Source organism: Mastigoproctus giganteus, chromosome 13 (genome assembly GCF_048544385.1).
Source record: "Mastigoproctus giganteus isolate SK-2022 chromosome 13, ASM4854438v1, whole genome shotgun sequence".
NCBI lineage: Eukaryota > Metazoa > Arthropoda > Arachnida > Uropygi > Thelyphonidae > Mastigoproctus > Mastigoproctus giganteus.
Window position 1 is genome coordinate 157110960 of NC_143587.1, and position 25880 is coordinate 157136839.

A 25880-nucleotide genomic window follows, 5' to 3' on the forward strand; every position below is an offset into this window, starting at 1 on the left:
ATTTATCCCAATAAACATGATTATTAAACCTGTGTATTATGTTTCTCTTTTTTCTCTCAGATGGAGAGGGGGTGAAAAGGCATAAATCTGTTACTGCGTCAGGATCGTATTAGCAGTGCATATGAATCGTAAAAGGAACTCAGTGTTTATTTTTGTGTTTAGAACGATTATATTTTGATTGATAATTAACCGCTAAAAAAGTTATAATTGTGTCAAGTATGAAAATACTAATAATGACCGTTATGATTACTGCTGAACTTTATTATTAAAAAAAAACAAAAAAAAAAAACGATTATTCGTTCTGTTCTATCTCGTATGAAAACTAGCGGTGGGGGCGAGTTGAATATTCTATAATCTGTTTTCACTCATGGCGAGCGAAAAGACGATCCACGTGGTAGAGCTATTTTTGTTTTATTCACATTATTTTGAAATTATGAAATAAGTGATTTATTGCAGATTACGGTATAAGTAAATTAGTTCATACATATGTTATAAGAAGCTTTGACAGCTGTGGTAAGGAATGTTATGGAATTAATTTAATTGTTTATTTCTAGAAACCCACCATATTGTTGAAAACATAATTTCATCACATAAGTTGACCTTGCGATTGCCTCTCGGTCTGTGTAGTTTATTTATATTCTTATGGAAAATTGCTTTGTTTTTTTTGGTAATTGTTTTGTTATAATCTAATTTTAGATCTGAAACTAAGTATATGATTTCTTTCTGAAGTGTGACATTGTCAATTGGAGTGTGTGAAGTTTTGAAGTTTATATATATATTTTTTCTTTCACTAACGGATTTTTTTAACATGTGAGCTCACTCACCCCGTTCAAAGTTACCTACTAATGTTGAAAACAGTAAACTTTGAAATAAGTAGACAGCCTACCACTTCTCTTCGGTGTCTCAAGAATATTTCCATCAGTAACATACTGTCAGCGTTTATCGAGTTGCTCTGAGAACTGCCGTGTAAACACGTTTGTTTAGTGTCAAGGCTAAGTTTATACGATGTATTTCATTTAGTAAGGTAGGGAAAAATAGAAACTGAGGTAGTGCTTCAAAATGATTTGCAAACTTCGTGTTTTTTTTTTTTTTCTTTTTTGGAGTCTGTTATAATTTTTTTTTTGTTTTACATTTGCATTTTGTTTACAATGGAGGCTTATTTTTTTTTTATGTTTTGATTTTTTTTTTTTTTTTTTGTAATGTAGTGCGTTTTGCATCATTTAAACCCATTACTGTTTAGGTGGTTGATTGCTCGAACAAACGTCCATCTGTCGTTATAGAAGTTGATAGCTACGCCCCAACTGACGCAAATCGGGTTAAATGACTCATCAACCGGTGAAATACCACCACTTTGCTTATTGGAGGCTTGAAGCAGTGAAACCCATGTTTAGTCTCTAGAGCAAAGTTTCGGCATCCCCCCCCATACTTCTCCTTCAACCCATGCACGGTACTAAGTACTATAGCATTAGCATTAGCATTAGTAGAGGCATTTGATGCAAGAAAGCAAGCTTATGCAGCATCAGCCAAAAAAAAAAAAAAAAGTAACATAAATAAATAAAAATAACCACTTCCACTTCACCCCTCTGTTCGTTCGAAATACCTGTCCAGCTGAGCCTTAAACTTATTTAGGCTATCAACTTCCACGACAAGGGATGGAAGTCTGTTCCACCCACCAACCACCCGCTGGCTAAAGGCAAATTTCCGCACATCTATCCTACATCTGTCTTTCCTCAATTTGAATTTATGCCCTCTCAGGTGATTTTTCTGAGCTAGAGGAAGAATCCCATCAGCATTGAGCATGCTCAAACCATTCAAGGCTTTGTACACCTCTATCAGATCACCCCGCTGGTGCCTAGTTTCCAGACACTGTAATTTGCAAAACTTAGCCTTTCTTCGTAAGAGAACCCCTTTGTCCCATTCACCAATCTAGTTGCCCTTCTCTGTACTCGTTCCAGCAGCTCTACATCCTTCCTGAAATGAGGCCTCCAGGCCTGTATACAGTACTCTAGGTGTGGCCTGACCATTGCCTTATACAAGGGAATAATCACCTCCTTATCCCTGCTAGAAAAATTCCTATATATCATTGACAATACACCATGAGCTACTCTTGCAGCTCGTCTGCACTGCTCAGAGAACTTCATATCTGCCTGCACCACCACCACCCCCAGGTCCCTTTCATTCTCTACCACTGTCAGTGTAGTACCACAGAGTTGATACGCTGCTCTGGGGTTGCTGTTTCCCATATGTAGTACTTTACATTTGTCAATGTTAAACTTCATTTGCCACCTCGAAGCCCATCTGCTCAACCTTTCCAAATCCTGTTGCAGCAGCATAGTGTCAGTAGTGTCCTTGACAACCCTGCCAACCTTCGTATCGTCTGCAAACTTGGACATTAAGCCTGATATACCATCATCAATATCATTTATAAATACAGAAAACAATAAAGGCCCCAATACTGAACCCTGAGGGACTCCACTAATAACATTAGTCCACGATGAGCAGTGTCCATTGATTACCACTCTCTGTCTTCTCCCCCTCAACCACCCCTTTAGGTTTTGATACCTTTCGTGTTTGGAGTTTTCATAAAAAAAAAAAAAAACAGATTCAAGGCAGAAGTAGACAAATATTTGGAGCCAGTGGATGGATGAATTGAGAAGGTTTTTTTTTTTTTTGGCTGATGCTATATAAGCTTGCTTTCTTGCATCATGTGCCTTTTGCTAATGCTAAAAGCTCCTCTCCCTCAGTGGTGTATTTGGCATGAACAACATTTCAGTACTTTGTTCAAAATGTCATAATAGAAAATCATTAAATTTATACACCTCATATTATGAAACAATGGCATAATTCAAAGGGGAGGGAAAAATATCTATTTTACCCATTGCTACTAAAAATATATATTAATAGTAAACTTTAAAATTAATAGATTTCTTTAAAGTTATTTAAAAACAAAAATCTAAATTTTGCAATGAAACTGGACGTTTCTTACTAAAGTAGGATGTGTTAGATCAGTGGTTTTCGACCCTTTTTTTTTAATAATGGCACCCCTAAGTAATTTATATAACTGCACTCGTACTCAATTTTCTTCCTGTTAGATCCGATTCTGCATCTGTGTGTGTGTGTGTATATATATATATATATATATATATATATACAAAGGGTACTAGGAAAGTTTTGCAATATGACGCAACAATGAATCACAGGAAGCTGCTTGTTGCTGCATGTTGAGACATGTTCATACGTGCATAGTAGCCGCCGCGCCAAGTCGATGGGCTCAGTTATTCATTAGTAGTGAGAGTGTAAAGTGCTTGCGATGGCATCGTGGTCACAAAATGAGATAAGGACAGTTTTGCGGTATAATTTCGTGCGTGGTTTAACCATAGACCAGTGCTTAGAAGAAATGACTCTTGCACTAGATGATGATTGTCCACATCGTACAACGATATTCAGGTGGTATAGAGAATTCCAAAGGGGAAATTTCACTCTGGAGGATTCTGAGAGGCCGGGAAGGCCACGAACGTCAGTTACGGAGGAAAACGTTACTGCTTTGAGGAAAATGCTTGACGAAAACAGGCGAGTGACCTACCAACAGATAGAGGATACTTTGGGCCTAAATGCACCAGCAATTCGTTCGATTCTGCAAGATCATTTGCACGTGAAGAAACTTTGTTCTCTCTGGGTGCCGCATCAACTGACTGAAGAGCAGATGACACGATGTGTGACTTGGTGCCGGGAGATGTTAAAAAAGTTTGATAAGGGACAATCTCGGTATGTGAACAACATCGTGACAGGTGACGAGACTTGGCTGTACTATTACCATCTGCCGACCAAGGCTCAAAAGAAAGTTTGGGTCTTTGATGATGACGACACACCCGTAATTGTCAGAAAATCCCGATCTATAAAGAAGAAAATGATAGCTGTATTTTTCAAATTGAGTGGAATTGTGGAACGTGTCGTTTTGGACACACAGAAGACAGTCACAGCTAAGTGGTATACTGAACAATGCCTGCCTAAAGTCATTGGATCTATGAAGAACCTGCGGCCAAAGTCAAGAATGGACACCTGGTACCTCCATCACGAAAATGATCCAGCTCACCGCGCCAAAGCCTGCACCGAATATTTGACCACGACAGGACTGAAACTTCTCGAGCACCCTCCCTACAGTCCAGACCTTGCTCCCTGCGACTTTGCACTGTTCCCGCATGTGAAAATGAAGCTAAAAGGGAGGCGGTTTTCCAGTGATGAGGACCTTCTACGGGCTTGGGACAACGAGTGTGCTTTACTCCCTAGTGAAACTTGGCAGAACTGGTTTAAAGATTGGTTTCGGAGGATGGAGAGGTGTATTGAATGTAGAGGAAATTACTTTGAAAAAATTAAATAAACAAAGCTGTATTGCAAAACTTTCCTAGTACCCTTTGTATATATAATAATTTTATCCTTTATATAGAGGTACTAAATAAACATCAATTATAGATCACTACAAAATTTAATAGATACCTTACACCTTTTTATAATGAAATAAATATATAAATTAAAAAAAATAAGTTTAAGTAACTTAAACCCAAATTACGTGGCACCCCTGGAATTTTGTTGCGGCACCCCGGTTTAAAACCACTGTGTTAGATAAAGAGATCCAACAAATGAGATATACTGTGATGCGTGCGAACGCTGCATTTTGATTTGCCATGAGCTGAAAGCTAGAACTGGTTGTTCTATGATGAGTCTGAAGTCTGATTCAGTTACTGGACAGTTGATGTGACTTTATCACATAGTCTTCTGGAGAACGAGCGTTCCAGTACTATTCTTTTTTACGACGAGCATTCCGGTACTATTTTTTTTTACGACGAGCATTCCAGTACATTTGTTTTAGCAATACACCTCTGCTTTCCCTGTATAGATTGGGTCTGTTAGACCCATGGACAAAAATGTATGGCAGAAATAGAATTAAAAAAAAAAAAAAAAACACTGAATGAAGATTTATTAATTTTCATGTAGTATGAGGGGCATTTGATTAGTTCATTGCATGAGTGTGAAGAGTTTATTTGAGGAGTCTGGTAACGTTACTATTCGACATAATCCCTTTTGAAATCTACACTTTTGCCACAGAAGTTGCAGTCTGTTGATTCCAGCTGGGAAGAATATTTCTTTGGCTCCTGGAATGCATCCACTGCAGCAGATTTGTCACTGGTGGACAAATGAATGCTAGCTAAGCATTTTTTCAAATTAGGAAATAAGTGAAATTTTGATGGTGAACTGTGAATATGGGGGATGGTCCAAGATTTCAATGCCACACTCATAATGTGGAGCAATATCATTGATAGACTTCTGAGCAGGCAAGTTGGCCTGGTGGAACAAGACTCCTTTGCTGAGTTTCCCTTGGTGTTTGCCTCTGATGCTTTTGTGTGAATGTCTTGCAAGGTTTGCATAATGTGCCCCACTGATTGACTGGCCTTTCTGAAGGTAATCAATCCACTAGCATCCCCCTTCGGAATCCAAAAAAAAAGATGCCATCACCTTGCCACCAGGAGGACTCAACTTGCCTTTCTTTGTAAGTAGTGAACAGATCAGTTTGGACAGCTCCTTTGTCTGGGTGAAAGTGATGAACCCATGTCTCATCTGTAGTCATAAACTTTGTAAGGAAATTTCTGGATTTCTTAAAAATGTTGCAAAGTGTTCAGTTGACTTGACAAGTGAACATTTGTCAAGTAAAGAAAACCTCTCCTATTAGTTGATACATGCATGACCACGGTAGCATTAGTTGAGCCGAAAAAAACCAAATAAAAAAAAATCCCTTCCCATTTCGCCTATCCGGTCACTCCAAGTGTTCGTCTAGTTAAGCCTTAAATTTATTTAAGCTATCAACTTCCACAACAACAGATGGAAGTATATTCAAACAATCAACTACCCGCTGGCTAAATGCAAACTTCCACACATCTGTTCTACAACTGTCTTTCCTCAATCTGAATCTATACCTCCCTCAGATTCTTAGTCTGAACAAGTGGAAGTATCCCGTCAGCATTCAGCTTGCTCAAACCATTCAAGGCGTTGTACACCTCAGTCAGATCACCTCGCAGGTGCTTAGTCTCCAGATGCTGCAACTTGCAGAATTTAAGCCTTTCTTCGTAAGCCCACCCCTTTGTTCCTCTCACCAATCTTGTTGCCCTTCTCTGTACTCGTTCTCTACATTTTTCCTAAAATGAGGCCTCCAGACCTGTGTGGAGTACTCAAGGTGTGGCCAGATCATTGCATACATGGTCCTTGACGTTGTCACAGACATTCTCTCAGATATGCCAGACAAGCTGTACTTGCTACCTGGGAGTCTAAAACGCTGATGGAACTGATATTTGTGTGACACTCAATCAAGTGGACCCAATTTCGGCGAAGTCTGGACGGTCTGTGGCAGCCAAACCCACTGCTTGCACCTTCATGATGGTGGGACTGTTAGTAATCCTGGGTATAACCTCCATGCACAAGTACACGGTGGTGACCACCCAGGTTTGAACCAACGTAAGCAGAGGTCGAGGTGTGGTGCCCACACTCAATGGAGGAATGCCGCCCCCTCTATGTTACCAGGCAGTACTAGGTGGTAGATGACTCGTCAACAGGTGCAATACCACCACTTTGTTTATTGGAGGCTTGAAGTTGTGGAACCCATGTTTAGTCTCTAGATCTAAATTCCAGTCAACCCTTCCCGATCTCTTCTATCATGCATTATGATTGATGAATTTTGAGGTTATGATGAACATCGTGGCGAGATCCAATATTCCTTACATTTCGAGAGTACAGCTCTAAAACAGTATTCACAGGCCGGCCGCTAGTTAGTACACCGGACCGAACCTTTTGGTAACGCCCTAGGAGGCTTCGGGATCAGCTAGTGTATAATCTTGCTACCTCTACTCTGCCAGATAGTGACTGGAAGGAGTCCGAGTAGTGTGTATGTGGGGAGCATTGTCGAGGCCACGTTATGTCAAGGAACTGGTCATATTCTTACCATGTGTACACCATATCCAAAAATTTCATTACTTCATACAGCATGACTCGCCCTCCTTTTCTTACTATTGAATACACCACGAATTGTCAAACTAATAGAGCAAGCTTATCTGCGAAAAGATCTAAACCTCCCAAGCACTTTTTAATTCATTTCACAAATATACGTGGTCTCAGTTCTAATCTCAACGATGTCCATTTCCACTTGCAGTCTGCCAAACCCCATGTTCTTTTTCTGACAGAATCTGTTATTGGTTTATTCAACTACTGCTCATCTCAGATGCCCAAATTATTCCCTGTATGATTCCTTTCGCCTCAAAGGTGGTACTTGTGCATATGTCCATTCTGATATTCCCTGTCACAGACTTGGCAATTTGGAATCTCCTCTCTTTGATCTTCTCTGGCTTAAAATCTCTCTACCTCACTGGGTAAAATTCATCTGTTGTTTCTACCGTTTTCCAGACTCCACTAATCACTTGGAGCTCTTTGTCTTCCTCTCTTTGCAACTTGACTTTCTCCAGTCCAACTTTCCTAACAGTGAGATAATTTTCCTTGGTGATTTTAATGTTCACAACTCTAGCTGGCTTCCGTTTTCTAGTCACACCTACCCAGCTGGTCGAGATGCCGAGGCTTTTGCAATTACTAATGACCTTGCACAGATTGTTCATTTACCTACAAGAATACTGAACAATCCTAATCATACAGCCAACACGCTTGATCTTTTTCTCACAAACAACCCTTCTAAGTACACGGTCGAAGTGAGAAGTCCTTTAGGCACTTCATATCACAACTTGGTGATTGTCTCTTCTCCAATGGAGCCTTTATCTCATGGCTGTTCCCAACCTCGTGTTGTTTGGCTTTACAAGAATGGAAAATGGGATGACCTGCAAGATTTCTTTTCCTTGGTTGGATTACTGTTTCAAATCTTCCGATGTCAACCTTTGCTCAGATCTTGTCAGTGAAATTATTCTTGCAGGAATGCAATCCTTTGTCCCACACTCCACTTTAAAATATCGTCTTTTATCTAAACCTTGGTTTTCCAATAAATGTGCTAAGGCTGTTCAATAGAAGAACGTTGCATATCGTAATTGGCTTGTTTATAATTCTTCAGTTTCATTTTCTGCCTACACTAAAGCTCGCAACAATTGTAAAGCAGTTATTAATCAGTCCAAACTAGAGTTTGAACAGGTTAAGGGTAGAAAACTTGCTTCTTGCCCTAATGGTAGCCGAGCAAATTGGTCGCTTGCCAAAGCTATTGGCTGCAACTTTTGCCCATCTCTGCTCCCACCTCTGTCCAAACAAGATGGTTCTGTTGTCACTTCAGCCAAAGATAAAGCTGACCTGCTAGCATCCCATTTTTCTTCCAACTCATGTATTAATGATCTTGGTAAAACAAGTCCCACCATTCCCAACACGCTCCATTCAGTGCCTCCTGTAGTCTTCCGTCAAAAGAATGTCAGAAGGATTTTGACGAATCTTGATGCTAAGAAAGCTCCTGGTACCGATGGTATTTCTCAACTTATTCTCAAAACCTGTGCTGCTTACTCCTATTCTTTCCCGCCTTTTTTCACTTCCTTATTCTAAAGGTGTTTTTCCATCTGCTTGGAAATTTGCTCATATCCAGCCAGTTCCTAAAAAGGGTGATAAATTTCTCTCATCCAATTATCGTCCCATTGCAATTACTTCTACTCTTTCTAAAGTAATGGAGAAATCAATTAACCGCCAACTCTTAAACTACCTAGAAACCTTCGGTCTGATCAACGATCGCCAGTATGGATTCCGTCAGTGTCGATCCACTGGTTATATTCTGGCTTATGTTACCCATTTATCGACTAATTCAATGGAAAGGTTCGGTGAAACACAAGTAGTTGCTCTTGACATCTCAAAGGCTTTTGATAGTGTTTGGCATAAAGGTCTTCTAAACAAGCTTCCATCTTATGGTTTGCCAACTGTTTTTAGTAATTGGTTATCCAGTTTTCTCTCTGATCGCTCACTGAGGGTGATGGTAGATGGCTCTCTGTCTTCTAATGCCGGTGTCCCCCAAGGTTCAGCTCTTTCCCCCACTCTTTTCCTCCTGTATATTAATGATCTTCTTCCATTGACTGGAAATTTTATCCATAGTTTTACCGATGATAGTACATTGCATTCCACTTTCCATTTTGAGAAACCTTGCCCTGCTCAATCAGCTTCAAGTTCTGGAAAATCTTCTACCAATTCCTTAAATGCCGATCTTCAGGTAATTCTCCAGTGGGGCAAAGACAACCTAGTTTATTTCAACCCTTCTAAACCTCAGTCTTGTCTTATATCTCGCAAAAAGGATTCTTCTGCTCCTATGATTATCTTTGTTGACACTCCGATTTCTAGGCAAAATGATATCTCTTTTGGGGATTACCCTGACTTCTAATCTCTCTTGGCACAAGCACATTACAAATATTGCTTCCTCTGCATCTAAAAAACTTGGTTTTTCTCTTTCGCTCTCGGCATTACCTTTCTTCCAAACAGCTGCACACTGTATAAATCGCAAATCTGTCCTGCCATGTAATAATGTTTCCACATCTGGAGTGGTGCCCCCAAATCCTCTCTCGAGCTTCTTGATTCCATTCAGAAGAGGGCAGTTAGGTTAATTAACGATTCATCTCTAACAGAGTCTCTCCATTCGCTTTCTCATAGACGTACTGTTTCTGCTTTATGCCTCTTCTACAGATACTTCCCTGGGCACTGTTCTTCTGAATTGGTTTCTATAATTCCCGCTCTCTGTTTCAAAACAGTCCGAACACGTGCCACCACCAGCCAACATCCATTTACTGTCCAACTTCAATCCCACAGAACCAACTTTTCATCTTCCTCATTTATTCATTCAACTGCCGTTTTCTGGAACAACTTTCCTTCATACGTATTTCCTGAAAATTACAATCTACAGAAGTTCAAGTCTAATGTCAACAAATATCTTCTTTCGTCTTCTCAACGTCCAACCCAAGCACGGTACTATAGGTTCTAATACCTCTCGTGTTTGGGATTTACATAAAAAATATATATATATATACAAAAGGATAATCACCTCGTTTTCTCTGCTATCAAAATTCCTATATATCATTGACAAAACTCCATGACCTCCTCTTGCAACCTGTGTGCACTGCTCAGAGAACTTCATATATGACTGCACAATTACCCCCAAGGTCTTTTTCATTCTGCATCTCGCTGAGTGTAGTACCACACACTTGGTAAGTATCTCTTGGGTTACTGCTACCCATATGCAGTACTTTGCATTTGTCAGTGTTAAACTTAGTTGCCATTTCTCAGCCCATCTGCCTAACCTTTCTAGATCCTGTTGCAGTAGTATACTGTCTTTAGTGTCATTAACAACCCTGTCAACTTGGACATTATGTATTCATCATATGTAGCCAATTTGTATCATCTGCAATCTTGGACATTATCTGATACGCCTTGATCATTATCATTAATAAATATAGAAATAACAATGTGCCCAACATTGAACCCTGGAGGACTCCGCTAATAACATTTATCCACTTAGAGCACTGTCCATTTATTACCACTCTCTGCCATCTCCCACTCATCCATCCCTTTATCCATTGCATCAACTTGCCCTTAATGCCAGACTGCTCCAGTTTGTACAGCAGTCTTCTGTGTGCAACATCAAAAGATTTCTTGAAATCCAAGTATATGTTATCAAAATTATTTTTTTTGCAACCAGTACTTTTCTGACCACATTGTATTATCTGATCAAATTGGTCAGACAAGACTTCCCCTTAACAAACCCATGCTGTGTCTGATATATTACTGCAGTCTTGTGTAGGTGATCCTGTATCACCTCTTTAACCAGTTACTCCATTATGATATATATTTGTATCACCCTTAGTGATAAAGAGAAAAAAGGCACCTGGGCTGGATGGAATCTATCCAGTTATATTAAAGGTGGCGGCAAAAGAAGTAAGCAAACCCTTAGCCATAATTATGATAGCTTTCCTGGACTCAGGGTAGGTATGATCCCAATCCACAAAGGATGCAGGTAATTACAGACCTGTTAGTTTAACTTCTGTTCCAGGGAAATCAGTGGAGGCACTTGTTAAAGAAGCATTGCAGGATCATCTAGACATGACTTCAGTTATGGCTTGGACACAGCATGGGTTTGTTAAGGGGAAGTCTTGTCTGACTAATTTGATTGCATACTATGATGTAGTCACAAAGGAACTGGATGCAAAGAATAACTTTGATATCATATATTTGGATCTTAGAAAAGCCTTTGATACTGTTGCACATGGAAGGCTGCTGCACAAATTGGAGCAGTGTGGCATTAGAGGCAAATTGTTGCTATGGATAAAGGGATGCTTGAGTGGGAGAAGACAGAGAGTGGTGATTACTGGACACTGCTCATCGTGGACTAATGTTATTATAGTCTCTCAGGATTCAGTATTGGATCCATTGCTGTTTTCTGTATTTATAAATGATATTGATGGTGGTATATCATCAATATTTGGACAAAAACTTGGACATTAAGCAGGCTTAATGTCCAAGTTTGCAGACGATACGAAGGTTGGCAGAGTTGTTAAGGACACTAATGACAGTATGCTGGTGCAACAGGATCTAGAAAAGTTGAGGAGATGGGCTGAGAGGCGGCAAATGAAGTTTAACATTGACAAATGTAAAGTACTACATATGGGAAGCAGTAATCCCAAAGTAATGTATCAACTCTGGCACTACGAAGTGTAGAGAACGAAGAGGACCTGGGAGTAATTGTGCAGGTAGATATGAAGTTTTCTGAGCAGTGCAGATGGTTTGCAAGAGTAGCTCATAATGTCTTGTGAATGATATACAGGAATTTTTCTAGCAGGGATAAGGAAATGATTATCCCCTTATATAAGGCAATGATCAGGCCACACCTTGAGTACTGTATACAGGTCTAGAGGCCTCATTTTAAGAAGGATGTAGAGCTGTTGGAACGAGTACAGAGAAGGGCAACAAGATTAGTGAATGGAACAAAGGGTTGCTCTTATGAAGAAAGGCTTAAGTTTTGCAAATTACAGTGTCTGGAGACTAGGCACCTGCGTGTTGATCTGATTGAGGTGTATAAAGCCTTGAATGGTTTGAATGTGGATGGGATTTTTCTTCTTGCTCAAAATAATCACCTGAAAGGGCATAAATTCATATTGAGGAAAGACAGTTGTAGGATAGATGTGTGGAAGTTTGCTTTTAGCCTGCGGGTGGTTGATTGCTGGAACAAACTTCTATCTGTCGTTGTAGAAGTTGATAGCTTAAATAGATTCAAGGCAGAACTTGACAAACATTTGGAGCGAGTGGATGGGTGAAATAAGGATTTTTTTTGGCTGATGCTATATAAGCTTTCTTTCTTGCATCATGTGCTAATGCTAAAACTCTTTTGCATCATGAAAAAAGAACATAGGAAAGTTCTCTTATGTTTTTTTTTTTTTTTTTTTTTGTCTGCTGCTGTATTAAGCGTGTTTCCTTGCATCATTTGCCATACTGAAAGTTTCAGTATTAAAAGGACCACCAAAAAAAAAAGCATTGGTTTTTAATTCACTCTCTTTGTGTATGTTATTAGCATTTGCATTAGTAGAGGCATATGATGCAAGAAAGCAAGCTTATGCAGCATCAACCAAAAAAAAAAAAAAAAAAAAACACGCTCCCATTTCACCCCTCCGTTCGTTCCAAGTACCTGTCCAGCTCAGCCTTAAATTTATTTAGGCTATCAACTTCCACAACAAAGGAAGATAAATTCTTTGAATGCTTCATCATCAGTTGGTCCCACCGTATAGAATTTAAATACTGTCTCAGACCACCGTAGTTACCTTTACAAAAGCAAAAACCCTTCCCTTTACCACTGATGGTAGTTACCTCTTTGAGTAAATCCCACTTCAGCACACTGTGATCACTTCCACCTAGTGGTTCCTTTATCTGCAGATTCTTAATCCATGAAGAATCACTATTGATAATCAGATCAAGAGTATTACTGCCTCTAGTTATCTCCCGAACATGCTGATTTAGAAAACAATCATCTAATAAATCCAGAAAAGCCTTGCTAGTGTGTGAGTGACCAACCCACAAATTCCAGTCAATATGTGGGAAATTAAAATCCCCCATTATAAGAATCTCTGATTTACTGGCCTACTCTATTACCCTGTACAGTTCCTTATTATACTCATCAGAATTAATAGGCCTATAACACACTCCTACTCTCAATTTTGATCTCCCAATGCTTATGTCACACCAAACTGACTCGACACTGCACTGTCCAGCGATCTCGACTGGCTTCACTTCCTTGGATTTTGTGTTTCTTAACTAATAGTATAACCCATCCTCCCTTCCTATCTTGTCTATTCTTCCTGTATACATTGTACTCCCCAAATTCCAGTTCTGCATTCCTTATATCTGTGTGATACGTCTTTGATATCCCAACAATATCTGCCTTTGATGTTCTGAGCAATACCTCAAATTCATCAAATTTATTTACCAAACTCCTAGCATTGGTGTACATGCAAGTATACATGCACCTTTTCCTATTTTCAGCTACACTAACACAACCCATGTGTTTACTTGTTCCACTATGGCTCCCAGCAGTTCTGGAAATTCTCATTGCCTTGCTTTCCATTCTGCTGTTCATTCCAATAGAAGCAGTGCAAGAATCACTTTCGCCTCTGCCAGTGGCTACTGTTAATTTATTAGCCCTTGTATCTCCCGAAGCTAGCAGTTTTCTGACTCACCTGACATTGCCTTGATAGCATCAGCAAATATTCTTGCACCCTTTCTATTTAAGTGTATAATTTTTAAGTGTATAATTTAAGTGTCAAGGAGGTAGAATATTAAAATATTCTACCTCCTTGAGCCTTGCACAACCTTTCCAGGGCCCTATTGATTGACAAAGCTCTCATCAAATACTCCCTCCTATCGTGTCTGGGCAGAATTGCAGACACTTTCAAATTCAACCCTAATTCACGGCTTTTTTTCAACAGGACCTGTACTTGTTAAGTAATTCTGCCGGTCTCCTACTCTTAATATCATTAGTGCCAACGTGTACAACCATATCACCCTTTGTGCCCTTAAAAGATGATATCTGCTCTACGTCATTAACCTTTGTCCCTGGCGGACATACCCTGGTCCTGTTCCACCTATCCTTTTTACACAGCAAGTTTCCCATTTCCCTGACAATAATCACCAAAAACTGTTAGTTCCTGTGGGACCAGCACATTCTGCCTTGGGGGTTGCCACTGTGTTGCTTGATATTGAAGTGCAAGCTCTGGCGTTGATGTGGGCAGCTGAGAGCTTGATGGGCCCCTCAATTTAGATCCTTCAAGTTCTCATATGGGCCCATAACAGTGCTGGGTTGTTGTCTCATTTCCTCACACTCCTTACATCATGCGCACACAAGGTACGGGACATGATATCCCGCCTTGGGAATATCATGTCCCGTACCTGATTGGTCCACAAACATCAAGCAAGCAGTGCATTTTTAACGGCTGTGATTCAGAGGGCAACTGCCCCCCCCCCCCCCCCCCCTCAGTTCTTCCCTGAGCCACAGCACTCCATTTAGCTTGAGCCTTTTGTTTTGCTGCTCTGGTCTGAGTCATGATTCCGATTCAATTTCAATAAAATTTCGATTTCAGTACAAAATTATAACCCTAAACTTGTATCCCAACGCAGTTGTAAAACTATATATATATATCTTTTTTTTTTAAAGTGTCAAGTATTATTTTCGAGTTTCTTTCTATAAGTTCTGTATCAAGTTATGTATTAATTAATTATGTTAGTTCATAAAATTAAGTTGTTATATGTATTTAATTAAAAGTACAATTTAATTGACAATGAAGTTCAACAAGATTAATAAATTTACTGATTAATTGATAATATTATATACTAAACTATACTAAGCTAACGCTAACTAGTTCAGGATATAACGATCTGTCGTATAACAATGTCGGTAAGTTAGAAAAGGTAAATCTACGGACATTTAAATATTAATTAACTTCCAAAATCTCGTTGTCTCAATTCAGAATAAATCAAGGATCTTGCCTAGGTCTATAAGCTACTTATAGAAAATAATTTAATATAACAATTGGTCAATAAAGCGGCTAACTATAGCTAAAAAACTTCTGGTTCGCCGGCTCTGCAAAATTTGTAAAACATATGGATTGGATACCCTTACCGATACTAAGTAATAACCTACAAAATCTCTATCTACATTAAAATTTAAACTAAGTATCATAACTAGGAATATAGAGCTACTCTAGAAAATAAGTTAATATGCCAATTGAAGCCAATTCAAGTTAATAAAACCGAAAAAACTTCTATGTTCCTCAGCCATAAAAATTATTAGTGATATTATTCCATGTTTTAGTCTGTGCAAATCATTTTAATACATGCAACACAATTTTTTTTTTTTTTTATATATTTCTATTGCTAAAGTACATTAACATAATGGCAGAATCATCAAAGAACTACACCATTTTAAAATCTGAACTACATAATTTTAAAATCTGATATAGAAACTATCACTGTTAGGGTTGAGTCCATTGAGCTTTACTGAAAAAAAAAAATTAAATATTTCCCAAAGCCCCACTGACAGTACAATTGATTACATTCACAAGATAAAGCGAAAATTAAAGGAAGGCACAGGATTATTAACAATGCCCCCATAAAATGACTCTCTCTCTCTATGTACCGTGTCCTTTACGGGCGTTTGTGATCATGGTCTTCCACAGCTCTCGATCTTTTGCTGTTCTCAGCAGGTCTAGACTCCGTACATTCATCCAGTTGGTCAGACTACTAATATAGTTTATTCTTTGTCTTCCTCTGCTTTGCTTTCCATTCACCTTGCCTGTCATGATGATCTCCTCCAAACCTTCCTTCCTCATGATGTGCTCAAAAAATTTCAGCTGCTTTTCTCTTATTTTTCTCAGTAATGATCTTTGCGTTCCTGCTCTTTGTAGTACCTTTACATTCGTGGTATGTTCAGTCCAGGATATTCTGAGCCTCCGTCTATAACATCATATTTCTGTCGCCTCCAAATGCTTTGCCATTTCTCGGGAGATTATCCTGCATTCACTACTGTACTTAAGGACAGGTATAACATAACAGTTCAAAATTCTGTTTTTCATTTTCAAATAAAATGACTAAAACAAAAATATAAATGCACCTGTATGTCAGACTCCACTGGAACACTGAAGGATTAATATGTATTCGTATTTTTAAAAAAGGTCTATCAGAATTCATTATTTGTTACTTATTTCTGTGTTAATAAATTTTTTCTGTTTATAATCCAGGCCATTCATATAGGGTCAGACAAGCCCAGGCGCCTCTGTAGCCAGGTGGGAAGGAGCAGCAGTGCGTAGCACACGCTTCTTGATTAGACCGGGGTTCGAGCCTGTCACCATCAAATACGGAGGATGCGGAAAGGTCAGGGAATTACCACCGCATATCCTGGAGCAATATGGCCTTAGTTGCTAATGCTCCTAAAAACCAAATAACAACAACAGACAAGCCCACAAGATAGAGAGAATACAAGAACATCGTATTTATAATGGGCTTGAACCCCCAGTCAACTCATTTGACTGCTCAGTCAAAGCTACCCCTTCCTACTCGAGAAATATACAGTCGATTCCAGTTATTTGGGACACATCAAGACTAGTGCATTTTGGCCCGATTAAGTGGCTTCCCCAATTATCCAAAGTTTCACGTAAATTGTCAAAAATACAATAGACCCTGCTTTACTACACATCGCTGTACGATGTGTAGTAAGCACCGGTCATTGTGATTACATTTGTGAATTGAATTTTAATTCTATTAAACAGCGATTCTAATGAGCGAAAATAGGATTAATTTTCACTTCCATGAAAATTAATTTTTTTATGTGAGTGAAGATTTCATGGAAGTGTAAATATTCACCATAATAACCCACAGAATTCCAGGGGTCGGTATTATCGCAAATTAAATAAGATCGAGTTTACTATCCGTTTATGATATATTGCACTAACAGAAAAGCCCAATAAACAGGTGACTGCTAATTGTTTTTATTGTTTTATGGTTTGTGACCTCCAGAAATCCGACTGAACCACGTGGTACAGTCAGAGACAATCTTAGGGTAATCTCCAGTGCTGCGGTCTCCTGCCCCAATTAAATGGCATGTTGTCCCAATTAAGCGAAATAAATCCTGGCTATTTTCTTGATTGGGTTCTGTTTTTTAAGATTTGCCCCAAATAAACAGCTGCCCCGATTAACCGGTGGCCCAAATAACCAGAATCCACTGTATTTTGTGTTTATGGTTTGCTGTCACAATGGTAACCACATGCATGTGCCAGAATCTCAAGTTTTCATGTGCTTATAGGTTAAACACTGTATGATATTTTCATTTATTATAATTTTTTAATTTTACTATATGACGTTAGATATTGATTTTAGTATGTGGTAATTGACAGATATGATTTCATACTGTTTAATTAAAGAGATCAAACAAATTAACTTAAATAAAGATAAATTTTACAATCATATAAATAAAGATAATATGACATCTTATATGGACCACTGTTCTCATCTGATGTTGTTTCTTCATTCTTTCCTCCTCATTTTTTAACAAACAGACCATGATTACCTGGAACATTTGGGCTCATAATGCATTTTGTTTTTTAAGACAGGCCATCTTTGGGTTTTACAAGTTATGAAACACTCTTCAAACAGGCCTCTGAGGTTGGGTATGTTCATATTGTAGTTTTAAATGTTTTTCACCAACCTTATGTAGAAATAAAACACAAAGAAAACGAAAACTGGAATCTTGATAACTATGTATTTATAATAAGTTATATTTGTCTGTATTTACAATAAATTATATTTAACTTTACAACTAAAATATATGAAATATACATATAAAATATACATTAAAATATATTGGGTTAAGAACAATAAAATACATTAAAATATACTAAATTAAAATCGATAAAACCAAAGCTTTCGAAAGCTCCTGCCTTCTTCTTCAGCGGTATTTTCTTTGTTCTGCGGTGCGTCTTTAAATACCAGCAGGTTCACGGTACTCATCACGTGTTCCGTTCTCTTGTGTTACGGAATCGGAAGTGGCTCGAGAGTGGGTCATGTGGAACCGTTCATCCCTTCTGAGGATAGTAGCCTCAAAGAGGGGATGGATCCGCATTCCTCTGTCTCTATTAATGTTCACTGTGGAACAGATCCGCAAACTCTCAAGCCACTTCTGGTCCCAGAACTTATTCGCCCGATCGGTGATGATAGCCTCGTCCGGGGAGATGTGGTGCTGCTTCTCCCAAAAATGCTCGGCCACGGCGGACTTACCATAGTCCGCACTTCTTATTGCCTTAGTGTGCTCCCCCAGACGGTCTTTGAGACGGCGTTTTGTTTCCCCTACATAACACTCCCCACAATCCGGGCATCTAATACTGTATACGACCCCACTTGCATTCTCTTTTTGAATGGGGTCCTTTACTCGTGACACGATTGTGTGCAGCCTCCGCCCCGGAAGCTGCACACAACGCGTCTGATAATTTCTTAGTATTCTAGTTATGTGATCGGTTAGACCCGGATAGTAGGGAATATATGCAGTGGATACTGGCGTAAAAGATTCGCCTCTCCTCTGATTTCCTTTAATATATTTTTCTATAATCCTCTGGGGGTAGCCACATTTTGTAAGATCCGTCGTGACACGTTCATACTCTATCTTCCTATCCTCGGAGGTACTACAGTGTGATTTTGCCCTGTCAACTAATGTTCTAACCACACTGTTCCTATGATGGTTGGCCTGAGCTGAATTGTAGTGCGAATATTGACCTTTACACATCGATTTCCTATAGACCTTAGTCTTTAGTTGTTGGTCTTCCCTACAGACCAACACATCTAGGAACGGCAAAACTCCTCCTCCTTCTTCTGCCTCCGAGGTAAATTGTATGAATGGGGAGAAGCCATTTAAAATATTCAACACCTGATCTTCACTCCCTTTTCGAATAATTGAAAACGTATCATCTACGTATCTTTTCCAGGGGCGCATAGGGAGAACACTAACATTAAATATTCTAGCCTTGAGCTCCTCCATAGCTAAATTAGCTATAATTGCGCTAATGGGGGAGACCATGGTTGTACCGTTAACCTGCTTATACATAGTATTATCAAACACCATAGTGGTGCTTGAGAGGCATAATTCTATACCTTTCTCAATATCCTCTAAATTTAATTGTGTTCTAGTATTTAGAGTAGTATCTCTCCGTAAGGCCATGTGTGCACAACGCACTCCGTGGTCAATCGGAATACACGTAAATTCAGAGATTTCACATCGAAAGATATCATAATTTCATTCTCTTCTATGCGTTGGCTTCTGATAAAATGCACAAAGTCTTTGCTGTCCTTAATACTAAATTCAGAAAGTCCTACTAATGGAGATAATAATTTGGCTAAGAAACCAGATAGTGCATATGTGGGACTGCCTATAAATGAAACTATGGGTCTAAGTGGTACACCCATTTTATGAATTTTGGGCAAGCCATAAAATCTTGGTATTTGGCTCCCTGTAGCATGCAGTACCCAATATTGTTCTTTGGAAATTTTGCTAGACTTAAGCCAACTCTGTACCATTCTATTCACTTGCCGTTCCAAGCTAAGCAGTGGACTTTTCTGAATAACCTTATAGGTTGTATGATCATTCAATGAATCCAACGCCTTATTTAGATATGCTTCCTTATCAAGAACCACCGTTGCCCTACCTTTGTCCGCGGGTAAGACCACAATGCTATCATCTTCCTTGAGGCTTTTTAGCGCTAATTTTTGCTTCACATTGAGATTACAGGGGGCGTTTTTAGCTTGACTGAGGATGGCTGCTGTTTTAACTCTAATTTCATTAGCCATATCTTCGGGAAGTTTATTTATAGCTCTTTCCACGCCCATTGCTATTTCTGCAACGGGTATTCTGGACGGAATCATGGAAAATTTTGGTCCTAAATTTAGAACCTCCAATTGATCTTTAGTTAGTTGTTTACTGCTCATATTCACTATAAAATCCTTGGCAGTACTATCACTATTGCCTCTGAACCTGGTTTGTTCTCTAAGTCTGTCAAACTTCCCCATTTGTCTTCGTCTATAGATGTCAGAAATTTGTTTTGTTTTAGTTGCCACCACACTAATCACTTCTGACAAGTGCACCGGAGTCATCTTGTCACTAATCTTAGTAAAGCACTGTCTTTTGTCTCTCCTAATGTGGTATAAATTCCTATGCAATTTCTCAATCCATATATTTAAGATCTTCTTTTGATACCACTTGGAAACGTTAAATAGTCGTTCATCTTCAAAAGGTAGCTTTGTTTGAAAGCCTCGAGGTATGAGATTGTGTGTCTTACATCGATGGGCAAACCTCAAACATGAGCAACATTTGAGCTGCTTAGCTTGGAACGGCAAGTGAATAGAATGGTACAGAGTTGGCTTAAGTCTAGCAAAATTTCCAAAGAACAATATTGGATACTGCATGCTACAGGGAGCCAAATACCAAGATTTTATGGCTTGCCCAAAATTCATAAAATGGGTGTACCACTTAGACCCATAGTTTCATTTATAGGCAGTCCCACATATGCACTATCTGGTTTCTTAGCCAAATTATTATCTCCATTAGTAGGACTTTCTGAATTTAGTATTAAGGACAGCAAAGACTTTGTGCATTTTATTAGAAGCCAACGCATAGAAGAGAATGAAATTATGATATCTTTCGACGTGAAATCTCTATTTACGTGTATTCCGATTGACCATGGAGTGCGTTGTGCACACATGGCCTTACGGAGAGATACTACTCTAAATACTAGAACACAATTAAATTTAGAGGATATTGAGAAAGGTATAGAATTATGCCTCTCAAGCACCACTATGGTGTTTGATAATACTATGTATAAGCAGGTTAACGGTACAGCCATGGGCTCCCCCATTAGCGCAATTATAGCTAATTTAGCTATGGAGGAGCTCAAGGCTAGAATATTTAATGTTAGTGTTCTCCCTATGCGCCCCTGGAAAAGATACGTAGATGATACGTTTTCAATTATTCGAAAGGGGAGTGAAGATCAGGTGTTGAATATTTTAAATGGCTTCTCCCCATTCATACAATTTACCTCGGAGGCAGAAGAAGGAGGAGGAGTTTTGCCGTTCCTAGATGTGTTGGTCTGTAGGGAAGACCAACAACTAAAGACTAAGGTCTATAGGAAATCAATGTGTAAAGGTCAATATTCGCACTACAATTCAGCTCAGGCCAACCATCATAGGAACAGTGTGGTTAGAACATTAGTTGACAGGGCAAAATCACACTGTAGTACCTCCGAGGATAGGAAGATAGAGTATGAACGTGTCACGACGGATCTTACAAAATGTGGCTACCCCCAGAGGATTATAGAAAAATATATTAAAGGAAATCAGAGGAGAGGCGAATCTTTTACGCCAGTATCCACTGCATATATTCCCTACTATCCGGGTCTAACCGATCACATAACTAGAATACTAAGAAATTATCAGACGCGTTGTGTGCAGCTTCCGGGGCGGAGGCTGCACACAATCGTGTCACGAGTAAAGGACCCCATTCAAAAAGAGAATGCAAGTGGGGTCGTATACAGTATTAGATGCCCGGATTGTGGGGAGTGTTATGTAGGGGAAACAAAACGCCGTCTCAAAGACCGTCTGGGGGAGCACACTAAGGCAATAAGAAGTGCGGACTATGGTAAGTCCGCCGTGGCCGAGCATTTTTGGGAGAAGCAGCACCACATCTCCCCGGACGAGGCTATCATCACCGATCGGGCGAATAAGTTCTGGGACCGGAAGTGGCTTGAGAGTTTGCGGATCTATTCCACAGTGAACATTAATAAAGATAGAGGAATGCGGATCCATCCCCTCTTTGAGGCTACTATCCTCAGAAGGGATGAACGGTTCCACATGACCCACTCTCGAGCCACTTCCGATTCCGTAACACAAGAGAACGGAACATGTGATGAGTACCGTGAACCTGCTGGTATTTAAAGACGCACCGCAGAACAAAGAAAATACCGCTGAAGAAGAAGGCAGGAGCTTTCGAAAGCTTTGGTTTTATCGATTTTAATTTAGTATATTTTAATGTATTTTATTGTTCTTAACCCAGTATATTTTAATGTATATTTTATATGTATATTTCATATATTTTAGTTGTAAAGTTAAATATAATTTATTGTAAATACAGACAAATATAACTTATTATAAATACATAGTTATCAAGATTCCAGTTTTCGTTTTCTTTGTGTTTTATTTCTACATAAGGTTGGTGAAAAACATTTAAAACTACATTATGAAACACTCATTTTAATCAAATTAGTTTAGTTACCTCTGAAGATATTGCAGCCCACGAATCTACAAAGTTGGTGTTAAGTCTGCAATGCTGATTCTTGTGACTGTTGATAAGATACTGGATGGATTAAATAGAAAAATTATTGCACAGTTAGGATGTGTTCATGCAGTTTGAACTTTGAAGTAGGTATTCTCAAAACTAGGGTTACCATATTTTTAAATCTTGAAATTTTATCAGAAAGAAGCTAATCAAATTGCAGCCTTCAGTGGTTTTTTTTCTCCACGTTTTTAGATAGATGTCAGAGATATTATTCAGTCGCGGATGTCGAATATGTTGGTTTATATGAACAGATAGTGGCAAAAAAAAAGGTAAACTGCAGCCATTATCAACCCACTGCAGGATGGAAGCCTCCTAAACAATTCATGTTGAGAGAAATGGACCATAATCTGCCACGCTGGTCCAGTGTGGGTTGGCAGATTAACCATATTTAGCAGTCAGGGGTTGAACCCCAGTCTACTCAAGGAGTGTGTGTGCGCGTGCTACTGCACTCCCGCTCCTGACCACTAGGTTATGGTTGCATTCAGGTACAGATGTTCGTTCTGGTAGTATTTAAGGTAAATATCAGCAGAGTTATGATGCTTAATGAATTCTATAATTGTATGCTTATATATATAAAAAATAAGAGAGTTTACCTCAATGCTCTTTTGTAAAATGCTTCAGCATGCCGAACTCCTGAATTCAATCAAACATAAAATTAATTAATGACTTCTTTCTTCCAAAGATGCATGAATGGCTCGACACGTCCGCAGTCGATAGCTAAGAACCCCCAATCCGACCGCCAACACGTCAACCCGCCAACACGTAACCCTGTATTACAGAAGGCATTATGTCTAACAAAATCAAATAAAAGTGTTGTGGATAATAGTTAAAAAAATAAATTACTTAAAATTAGTTAAAATAATTTAGAAACAAATTTGACTAACCTCCTTCCCAAAGCAGACTGGGGCGTTTCAACGGTATGTCTTAATCACAGGATAGGAGTTAAATGAGTGAGACTTTAATATAGAGATTATTTGGTATCTTGGTGCATGTGCAAAAATGATCACGAATCAGATGAGATATGGGTGCCATAGATTAATTGAATTTACATGCATTTTGATTTCCATGGTTTCAGCGATTAATAATTTAGTGTAGTTACACTGTATACTAAATATTTTAGACTTGTTAAATAAAAAAGTGTGTTTTTGTTGATGGCATGAAAAGTTAATTCTGAGGCGCATTCTCTAGAAGCACGAACCAAGGCCAAGTGTTGTTTCACTCTCACATCCATTGCACATTGTGCCAATTCTTGATAGGTTGAGTTACCTTCACTACATGAGAATTCTAGTATTGTATACTCAATCATTTCTGTTTCAAAAATGATGACATGATTGAATGATTTAGTTCAGCAAGTAATTTACATATGGGTCTGGTGACAATTTTAAATTCTGTATCCCTGAAAAACCTGTTTAGTTGTTTATGCCATTGTTTGATGTAGGGATTGGAAATAAAGTATTTTTTGGTGTTATTTCTATTGACCCCTGTAATTTATTTTGAGCCTGTTTTTTAATTTAGTTAATGGTGTATAGAAAATAACCTCTATTTAAAAATCTCTCAGTAAGTGCCTGGACTTCGGTGATTAACGATGATTCCAGCGTGGAACATTTATATACATTCAGAAATTGGTTAAAAAGAATAGATTATTTGTACATAAACCAATGATAGCTGTTGTAATGAAGAAATATGCCTGTGTTTGTCGGTTTATGATAAATATTGAATTGGATACTGTTCATATAATGGGTAAGTGTAAAGTTTAAGAAATTAAGTGATTTTGTTTCAAAGTTCTCTTTTTCTAACGTGAAACTCAGTCTGGGGGTGGATATTATTGAATGAATATAACGTCATAGCTCTGTTGATATTTACCTTAAGTTGACATTTAATATTCCTTTGACTATTTCTTTGACTTCGGCACCACTTCTATTATACTTCCTTAAATTTAGCAATCACAAGAGATTTTTTTTTAGCTATCTCGGTGCAAAATTACATAAAAATATCATTAAAATATTCAGCCCAAAAACGCCATATATTATTTTTAAAATATTGTCTTCATAAAAATATAATTCCGAAATTCACCAAGGTTAATTTTAATCATAAAGCCTTGAATGGTTTAAGCATGCTCAATGCTGATGGGATTCTTCCTCTAGCTCAGAAAAATCACCTGAGAGGGCATAAATTCAAATTGAGGAAAGACAAATGTAGGATAGACGTGCGGAAATTTGCCTTTAGCCAGCGGGTGGTTGGTCGGTGGAACAGACTTCCATCCCTTGTGGTGGAGGTTGATAGCCTAAACAAGTTTAAGGCTCAGCTGGACAGGTATTTTGAACGAACAGAAGGGTGAAGTGGAAGTGGGTTTTTTTTTTTTTTGGCTGATGCTGCATAAGCTTGCTTTCTTGCATCAAATGCCTCTACTAATGCTAATGCTTTCTTTCTAATCACAAAATTCCTGTTATAATAAAATTGGCTACTAATACGTATCGTAATAATATTAAATTATCTTTGAAATCTCGGTATTCTGTCAAACAGAGGTATCTTACCCAGGTTCGCAATAGGCTAAAAAAATTTTTACACCTTAATGATTGGTTATCATTGAAAACTACTATTAATGTACGCCACGAAGCATTAGCTGTCGATATCAGAAACCATCATATTATTAAGTTGAATGCATTATTACATACGTCTCACCATATTCAAGCGAAATTCATTACATACCCTAATCACACTTATAATGAAGCAAAATGTAATTTCGATGTATTATTGCATAGTCCTGACCAGACTCACACTAGTTCATCCACTACTCCCCCTTCAAACTGGTAACAGCTGCACATAAACAAGTAACTAATCTGTATTCATACAAGTTACGACAGGATCAGATTTCACTTCTTTCTAAGGGACTGAACTATAACCTACCACCTCGTTTTTTACCCAAGGAACAATGTGTAATTGATATTGAATTTGGACTCTGAAATATTAACCAAAAAGACTTAATTGTACAGCAGGTAAACCAGGTGATTAACAACTCAAAAAGTCAGAATTTACCAAAATTAAGCAGGTATAAAAGTAAGGCCTTATATGACCTATGGAAGAACAAGGATATTATGATTCAAAAACTGACAAGATACAGTAGTAATTCTCGATAAATCAGATTATATCAGTAAGTTAAACTCAATTATCTTGGATACTTCTACATATCTTGAAGTATGTAGAAGTATCCAAGTATCTACATATCTTTGTTTATAAACTTGGTTAATCAATACAAAAAACTTTTAACTACTTATCGAAAAAACGATTTTATCACAATGTCCCACCTAAAAGATTTGAAAGCCAGTACTTATCTACTTGTACAATATCATCAAACCCTTTAGACAGTCAATTAAATTGGTATTAAGAATTATGATACATTATTTATTAGCATTAGTTGAGGCATACGATGCAAGAAAGCAAGCTTATAGAGCATCAGACAAAAAAAAAAAAA

General features: G+C 38.4%; 1 protein-coding gene across 1 annotated transcript in view; it reads left to right on the plus strand.

Moving 5' to 3' along the window:
• Window positions 1-949: 949 nt before the first annotated feature.
• Window positions 950-25880, plus strand: part of LOC150076547 (uncharacterized) — a 247321-nt gene continuing 222390 nt past the window's right edge. The window contains exon 1 of the mRNA XM_090387087.1: window positions 950-1024. The gene's annotated coding sequence lies outside the window, so the exon portion shown is untranslated. The remainder of the gene's footprint in view (window positions 1025-25880) is intronic.